The sequence below is a fragment of the Cynocephalus volans genome, chromosome 1, assembly GCF_027409185.1.
Source record: "Cynocephalus volans isolate mCynVol1 chromosome 1, mCynVol1.pri, whole genome shotgun sequence".
In the NCBI taxonomy this organism is placed as follows: Eukaryota; Metazoa; Chordata; class Mammalia; order Dermoptera; family Cynocephalidae; genus Cynocephalus; species Cynocephalus volans.
The window spans coordinates 81,247,813-81,256,672 of record NC_084460.1 but is presented as its reverse complement, the minus strand read 5'-3'; the positions used below and the strand labels follow the sequence as shown (position 1 = coordinate 81,256,672).

The 8,860-nt window shown below is 41.5% G+C and overlaps 1 pseudogene; it reads right to left on the bottom strand.

Annotated features, from left to right (window-relative positions):
* LOC134381921 (protein phosphatase 1 regulatory subunit 16A-like) lies at positions 1–7,529 on the bottom strand (annotated as a pseudogene).
* Between the last annotated feature and the right edge of the window lie 1,331 nt (positions 7,530–8,860).

Sequence of the window (8,860 nt, the reverse complement as noted above, 5' to 3'; positions counted from 1 at the left end):
CTAGGAGAAGGCTCGCTGTCCCCGACAAGGGCGTGGGCTCAGCTGGCGGGACACGCTCCGGTCCAGCCGCCTGGAGCACAGGTGCCGCCCTGGGAGCCCCGACACTGTGGCCACCTCAGGGTTGTCGCCCTCTGAGGGCGGCGGCCTGAGCTCAGCATCCGTCGGGGCGTCCTCCTCGTCCTCAGGCGCTGTCGCCCCCGACGGCCTCGCGGGGCTCCTCGCGGTACAGGTCGGGGCGCGGGGGCTGCGGCGGCGCCTCGGGGAGCGCAGGCGGCCCCGGGCCGGGCTGTGGGTTCAGCTCCGGCAGCTTGGCCCGCACCTGCTCGTCGCAGCACACGTCAAGCTGCGGCTCGTCCATCAGGGACTGTCCACTCAGCGGGACCCGTATGCCACAAGCAGCTCCAGCAGGCACACCCGGCCCCAGAGTAGGCTGCGGCGTGCCGTGGCTCCCGGTCGTCGCGGTCCCTGGCGCCCAGGCCGGCTCGGTGCTCCAGCAGCAGAGCAGCGCCTCGCGGAACCCGTCGGCCGCCGCAGTGTGCGGCAGGTGGCCCTGCGGTCCAGGGCGGCATCCAGGATGGCCCCGGCCTGTAGGGGTTCGGGGCTCCGGATGTTGTCCAGCACGTGCAGCTCCAGCCCGGCCCGGATCCCCTCGATGCTGTCCTGGGTGATGCCGCGGTCCGCCATGGCGGTCTCGAGACAGTCCAGGGTCCGCTCATCCTCGCACAGGTCACAGGGCACGTTCCGGTCGTGTTGACTGCCAGGAGGTCGGCGCCGTGGGCGATGAGTTGCTGTAGCAGGTACTGGTGGCTGCAGGTGGGCGCAGCATGCAGAGGCGTCCAGCACTCACTGTCGCAGGCGTCGATGCTGGCCCTGCCTCCAGAAGCTGCTGGAGGACAATCAGGACGTCTTCTTTGGCCGGGTCAGGGCTGACCCCTCTCCCATGGAACTGGCGGACTTTCTCTAGGTAATTTCGGGCAGCGGTCCCCAGAAGCGCAACGCTGGGAGGGAAGAGGACGTGCTTCTAGGGCCACACCCGTGGCCCTTCTTTCCCTGGGCTTCCTTCTCGGCCTGGGCCCACGTCTTCACCGGCTGGGCACGTCGCTTCTGGGAGTGCCCACCCTGCCCTCCGTGGGCATCTCTGCCGGCAGCTCCAGCTGCTCGGCAATGGCGGGGCCTGCTCAGGCACAAGGGCGGGAGCTAAGGGACCGGGCCAGGCTGAGAGACGAGGAAGCTGGCTGGACTGGCACCCTTGGGGACATTCCTTTCCCAAGGCAGGGATGGGTCAGGTACTCACGCCTTGACCAGACCCAGGCAGCCCTGAGGGTCACGGGCCCTAGGCAGGAAGAGCAGCGTGGGATACTCCTGGATTCAAATCAATAATTTTATTTAGAAAACATCAATATTTGGAAGTGATTCCGGACGGAAATTTTACCCTTTTTATTCTTATTGCAAAATATTTTGTTTCTTATTGCAAAATATGTTTTTAGAGTTTTGCTGACTTCATTTAAAATATGGAGAATGCTTTATCATCTGGAACAGCTTAAATCACATAGAAATTATCTGTGGCTTGTAGTCATAAAGGAAATTAGAGACAGAAATTAGAGGATAATTATTTTAAAACTTCCTTTTTTTTTTCTTACCCAAGTTTTGTAATTTTTCTATAAATTTGTATGTTTAGACCAGCTTTTCTCATTTATTCTAATGTTGTCTAAAGTGTATGAGAGGAATTCAAAAAGTTTGTGGGAAAAGTGCAAGTAAAAGGTAAAAATAAAAAATATGACCTTTATTTCTCAACAAGCTCCATCAAGTCCAAGAAGACACTTTTCTAAGCAATGACACCAGCCATTTAGTTCTTCCCTAAAGAACTGAGGGTTTTGGAAGTTTAACCATATCAATGCAGTCTTTTTTCATTACTAACTGAAAGAAAATGGGTGCCCTTTAAAGATATTTTAAGATTAGGAAACAAAAAGTCAGAAAGAGCCACATCAGGACTGTCAGGTAACGCCTAATGATTTGCCATCAAATCTCTCACAAAAATGTTCTTGTCTGATGAGAGGAATGAGCAGAAGCATTGTTGTGGTGGGGAAGGACTCCGCTAAAGCTTTGGCGAACTTTCTGCAAACACTCTCATAATAAGCAAATGTTGATTCTTTGAATCTCAAGAGAGTCAACAAGCAAATTGCCTTGAGTATCTCCAAAAAGTCTTGCCATGAGTTTTGCTCTTGACTGGTCTGCTTCTGCTTTGACTGGACACTTCCACCTTTCGGTAGTCACTGTTTTGATTATGCTTTGTCTTCAGGATCATACTGGTAAAGTCATGTGTCATCTCCTCTTAAAATTCTTCTAAGAAATGCTTCAAGATCTTGATTCCTTTGTTTAAAATTTCCATTGAAAGCTCTGTTCTTCTCTGCAGCTGATCTGGGAGTAACAGTTTTGGCACCCATGAAATAGAAAGTTTGCTTAAGTGTAATTTTTCAGTCAGAACTGTATAAGCTGAGCCAGTTGAGATGTCTGTGGTGTTGGCTATTGTTTCTGCTGCTAATCATTGGTCCTCTTCAATTAGGGTACAAACAAGATGAATTTTTTTGATACCAATTGATGTGGATGGTCTGCTGCAGCAGGCTTCATCTTCAACAATGTCTTGTCCCTTCTTTTTTATTTATTTTTTATTGAAACATAGTTGATTGTACATATCTGTCGGGTACAGAGTTGAATATCAACATCTGTCAGCAATATGTGATGCACAAATCAGTATAATTAGCAAGCTGAACGTTATACAATGTAATCATTTTTCGTGGCCCTTTACCGATTCCTCCCTTACCCTCCCTCCCCCTCCCCCTTTCCCACCTCTGGTAACCTCAGTTCCATTCTTTCCTTTTGAAAGTTCAACATATTATTGTGATTGTTGTATCTTTCTTTTTTATTAAAATTTGTTTGTTAATTTTTTAAGCTCCCACTTATGAGTGGGGACATGCGGTATTTCTCTTTCTGTGCATGGCTTATTTCACTTAACATAATTTTCTTTAAGTTTATCCATATTGTTGGGAATGGCAGTATTTCATTCTTTTTTGTGGCAGAGTAGTATTCCATTGTGTAAACATACCACATTTTTCTTCCCAGTCATCCCATGATGGACATTTGGGTTGGTTCCAACTCTTGGCTACTGTAAATAGAGCTGCTATAAACATGGGAGTGCAGGTATCACTTTGACATGATGATTTCCATTCCTTTGGGTATATACCCAGTAGTAGGATTGCTGGATCATATGGCAGTTCTATCTGTAGTTGTCTGAGTAATCTCCGTACTGTTTTCCATAGTGGCTGCACTAATTTACAGTCCCACCAACAATGTAGGAGGGTTCCCCTTTCTCTGCATTCTGGCCAGCATTTGTTCTTCTTTGTCTTTTTGATAATGGCCAGTCTAACTGATGGAAGATGATATCTTAGCGTGCTTTGATGTGCATTGATTTTGTATCCTGCAACTTTACTGATTCATTTATGAGCTCTAGGAGTTTTTTGGCAGAAGTTATGGTTTTTTCTGTATATATAGGATTGTGTCATCTGCAAACAGTGACAATTTGACTTTGTCTTTTCCAATTTGAATGCCCTTTATTTCTATCTCTTGCCTGATTGCTCTGGCTAGTACTTCCAATACTATGTTGAATAGGAGTGGCAAGAGTGGGCATTCTTGTCTTGTTCCTGTTCTTAAGGGAAAAGCTCTCAGTTTTTCCCCATTTAGGATGATATTGGCAGTGGGTTTGCTGTACATGGCTTTTATTACATTGAGATACTTTCCTTCTATAGCTAGTTTGTTGACCATGAAGGAATGCTGATTTGTCAAATGTTTTTTCTGCATGTATTGAGCTAAAAATATAATTTTTGTCCTTGATTTTGTTGATGTGGTGTATCACATTTATTGACTTGCATATGTTGAAACATCCTTGCATTCCTGGGATGAGTCCCACTTGATTGTGGTATAGAATTTTTTTTGATGTGTTGCTATATTCTATTTGCTAATATTTTATAGAGGATTTTTGCATCTATGCTCATCAAAGCTACTGTCTATAGTTTTCTTTTTTGTTGTCGTATTTTTGTCTGGTGTTGGTATTAGAGTGATGCTGGCCTCATAGAATGAGTTTGGGAGAATGGTTTCTGTTTCAATTTTTTGGAATACTTTGAAGAGAATTGGTATTAATACCTCTTTGAAGGTTTGGTAGAATTCAGCAGTAAGGCCATCTGGTCCTGGGCTTTCTTTGTTGGGAGACTGCTGATTATTGCTTTAATCTTGTTGCTTGTTACTGGTTTGTTCACATTTTCCATTTCCTCTTGGTTCAATCTTGGTAGTTTGTATGTGTCCAGAAATTTATACATTTCCTCCAGGTTTCCAAATTTATTGGTGTATAGTCTCTACTCATTCTTTGTATTTCTGTGGTATCAGTTGTAATGTCTCCTTTTTCATTTCTAATTTTTGTTATTTGGGTCTTTTCTTTTTTTTCATTAGCTATGCTAATGGTTTGTCTATTTTGTTTATCTTCTCAAAAAACCAACTTTTTGTTTCATTGATCTTTTATATCATTTTGGGGGTGTCTATTTCATTTAGTTCTGCACTGATCTTAATTATTTCTTTCCTTCTATTAATTTTGGGATTGGATTGTCCTTGTTTTTTCTAGTTCTTTGAAGTGTTGTGTTAGGTTGTTTATCTTTAATCTTTCTATTATTTTGATATGTTTTCTGCAATAAACTTCCCCTTAGTTCTGCTTTTGCAATATCCCACAGGTTTTGGTATGATGTATCTTTATTTTCATTAGTTTCAAGAAATTTTTTGATTTCCTGTTGAATTTCTTTTTGAACCCATACATTATTTAGGAGCATGTTGTTTAGTTTCTGTTTTAGTCCATTTTATGTTGCTATAACAGAATTACCTGAGACTGGGTAATTTATAAAGAAGAGAGGTTTATTTGGCTTACGATTCTGGGACAGCTGCATCTGGCACGGGCCTCAGGCTGCTTCTACTATTGGCAGAAAGTGGCAGGCAGCGGCAGGTACAAGCAGATCACATGGTGACAGGAAGCAAGAGAGAGGAAACAAGACAGAGAGAGAAGGTGCCAGGGTCTTTTTAAGCAAGGAGCTCTTGTGGGAACTAAGCAGGACCTAATAGAGCAAGAAATCACTCACTACTCCTCTTCCCCCAGGGAGAGCATTAATCCATTCATGAAGGATCCATCCCCATGACTCAATCAGTTTCCAACACTGCCACATTGGAGATCAAATTTCCACATGAGTTTTGGAGGGGTCAACACATCCAAACTCCATCAGTTTCCATGTTTTTGTGTAATTTCCAGAGTTTCACTTGTTAGTGATTTCTAGTTTTAATCTGTTGTGGTCTGAAAAGATTCTTAAAATGATTTCAATTCTTAAAAACTTTTTGAGACTTAATTTGTGACCTAACATGAGGTGTTTCCTGGAGAATGTTCCATGCACTCATGAGAAAAATGTATATTCTGTTGTTGATGAAATGTTCTGTAGATATCTGCAGATTATAGTTGGGTCTAGCTTTTTAATCTGATCAGCCAGCCTATGTCTTTTGAGTGGGGAATTTAATCCATTTACATCTAGGGTTGTTACTGAAAAGGTGTTGTCTTATTCTTGGCAGTTTATTCATTTTTCATTTGGATGTTTTAAATACCTTTTGTTTTAAATATCTTTCTTTCCCTTTTATTGTTTGTCTTTGGTGTTTGTTGCTTTTTGGAGGTGGTAAGATACAGTTTCTTTCTCTTTCTCATTTGCATTTTTGTCCTACCAGTGAGTTTTTTCTTTCTTGTGTATTCATGGTAGTGATTATTGTTTTTTGGATTCCAGATGCAGGACTCCTGTAGTTTTTATTTCTCTGGGAAATACACTATTTCTCCTTGATTTCTGAAGGATAGCCTTTTGGGGTATAGCATTTTTGGTTGGCTTTTTTTTCTTTTAGTATTTTGGATATTTATCCTATTCTTTTCTGGCCTATATATAAAAACTTTATATATTATATAAGTTTCTATTCAGAAGTCTGCTGTTAGTCTCATGGGAACTCCCTTATAGGTGACTTGACACTTTTCTCTTGCTGTTTTTATGATTCTCTCTTTTTCTTTGAGTTTTGCCAATTTGACTTTAATGGATCTTGGAGAGGACCCTTTTGGATTGAATGTTTTTGGGGATCTTTGAGCCGCCTGAATCTAAAGGTACATGTCTCTCCCTATACCTGGGAAGTTTTCTGCTCTTATTTTGCTGAATATATTCTCAATGACTTTTCATTTCTCCTCTCCTTCAGGAGCACCCATGATTTGGACATTTGTGCACTTAAGGTTGTCTGGTTTCTCTCTTAGATTTTCTTCCATTTTTAAAATTCTTTTTTTTTTTTTTTTGTCTGCCTGAGTTATTTTGAAGAGATGGCCTCAAGATCAGAAATTCTTTTTTCTGCTTGTTCTAGTCTGCTGCTTAAGCACTCAGTTGTGTTTTTTATTTCATTGAATGACTCCTTCAGTTTCACGAGTTCCACTACATTCTTTTTTAAAGTATTAAGCTCTTTGTAAATTTCCTCCTTCATATTCTGGATAGTTTTACTCAGTTCATTGTGTTGTCTAACTGCATCTTATTGTATCTCATTGAATTTTCTTAAGATTTTTACTTGGAATTCCTTTCCAGTCATTTCAAGGGTTTCCTGCTTTTTGGGGTCTAGTACTTGAGAGTTATTGTACTCCTTTGGTGGACTCATATTTTCTTATTTTTTCATATTTCTAGTATCACTTTATTTTATTATTGCTTATGCATATTCATGGGACACAAAGCTGACCATCACCACCTGTGTCCAAGATGTGATGATCAGATCAATACAATCAGTATGCCCTTTGCCACAAATTACCATTATTCTCCATGTCCCCCACCCAACATCACCCTAACTTCCCCCTCCACTCCTTTGTGGTCATCTGGTGGAGCAGTTGCTTCTTCTATTACTGTCCTTCCCTAGACTCAACTGGTGATCCCCCTCGTGTCAATGTGGTTGAGTGGTCAGCAGTCCACCTGCACAGTAGCAGTGGTTGCTGAAGCTGCTGTTGTGGTAGCAGGCTGCCCTTGTGGCAGCAGTGGTTGTGATGGTGGTTTTGGCAGGCTTGCAGCATGGCAGCAGTGGCTCCAGTGGTACTGGGCTGCTCTCATGATGATGATAGCTGCCTGGTGATGCCAGCGGTGGCAGCAACTGTAGTAATGGTGGTTGCAGCAGTTGCCCACTTGGCTATGTCCACAACAGTGGCTCATGCAGCTACAGTGTCCACAGCAGCAATAGGGTTACCTTGAGGCATTGGCAGCAGTGTTGGTGGCTACAACTGCCTCCCTGGCATCTTCAGCATCTGCAGCAGCAGTAGGGTTACCCTGTGGGTCAGCAGCAGTGCTGGTGGCTGGAACTGCCTCCCTCACCCCTGTGGTGTCCACAACTGCAGTGGGGTTACCTTGTGTGGTGATAATAGTGCTGGCGGCTGCATGGGCATCCCTCATGTCTTTGGTATCCTTGGTGGCAGCAGGGTTAACTCATAGTGGTGGCAGTGGTTGCAGCCACCTCCTTCGTGTCTGCAGAACCTGCAGCTGCAGCAATGCACCACCTTCAGGACTGCTGCACTGTAGGGAGTTGCTCTGTGATACGCAATGGTTCTGAGACCAGACGATGGTTACAGAGACTGCAGTGGTGATGGCAGTCGGTCTGTTTCAATCCTCTATGGGACAATGCTCCCTGGGCACCTCTGTCTCGTCCCCTTTTCCATTTGTAAACTGCTAATTTCTTTTGGGCATTGTCCTCATAAGTTTTTTGTAAAGCATCAGTGATTTCACCATTCTTCCACTGAAGCTTCACCGTAAATTTGATGTTTGTTCTTGCTTCAATTTAGCAGAATTCATGTTGCTATGATAGGGGCTCTTTTCAAACTTATGTCTTTTCTTTCTTAGTGCTTAAAACTAGATCCCATTCAGAAACATTATAATAAGTTAGTATCACTTTACTGTGGTGCAAAAAAATTTTGACCCATGAATAGTTTTTTCATAATATACTTTTTTCATGAACTTTTTGAAGACCCGTAGTATTTTCATCTAATTTTTATCTTTTTAAATATGGTATAATTTTGTTTCCTTTTTTTAGTTTTAACTTATGGTTTGTGCATTTATTGACATTTGTGATAAACTACTCTTGGATTTATTGTTTTACTCTTTTTTAGCTTTTTTTTGGTATGGGCTTCTTACTCATGGTGTTGATCATTTTCTATTTTTTTCAGTTGAATGCTTGATATCTTTTTATTCTTATTTATTAATGAAAAATTTTAAGCCTATGAGTTTTCCTGAGTATATGTTTAGATTCATCGGATGTATTACATGTAATGTACATATGTATTTCATGTATTTCTTTTTACATTATGGTTTAAAAATACTCTTTAACCCAAGAATTATTTTAAAATGCCTTTTAAATTAAGTGTTTAGAACAATTTTTATTTTATTTTTATTTTACAATTTATTTCTAGTTTTGCTGTAGTATGATTTTTTTTTTTAAGTCCCTCCTATTTCTACGTGTTAGAATTTTTTGGTCATTTCCTCACATGTTTAATATGTAGTTAACTTATGTAAATATTTCATGAAACTTTGAAAAGAAGGTATATTCTCTTTTGAAGTGGTATAGAGTTAAATAAGTATCTATTTAAGAAAAGTAAGCTATATTAGTCATAACCTGGTTTTTATATGTTGACTTTTAATTTTCTTGGTCAGTAAAAAATAAAGTGTTTTAAAGTTCTTCTTTTGATGAGTATTCCTTTATCTCTCATTGTATTTTATGGCATTATTAATTT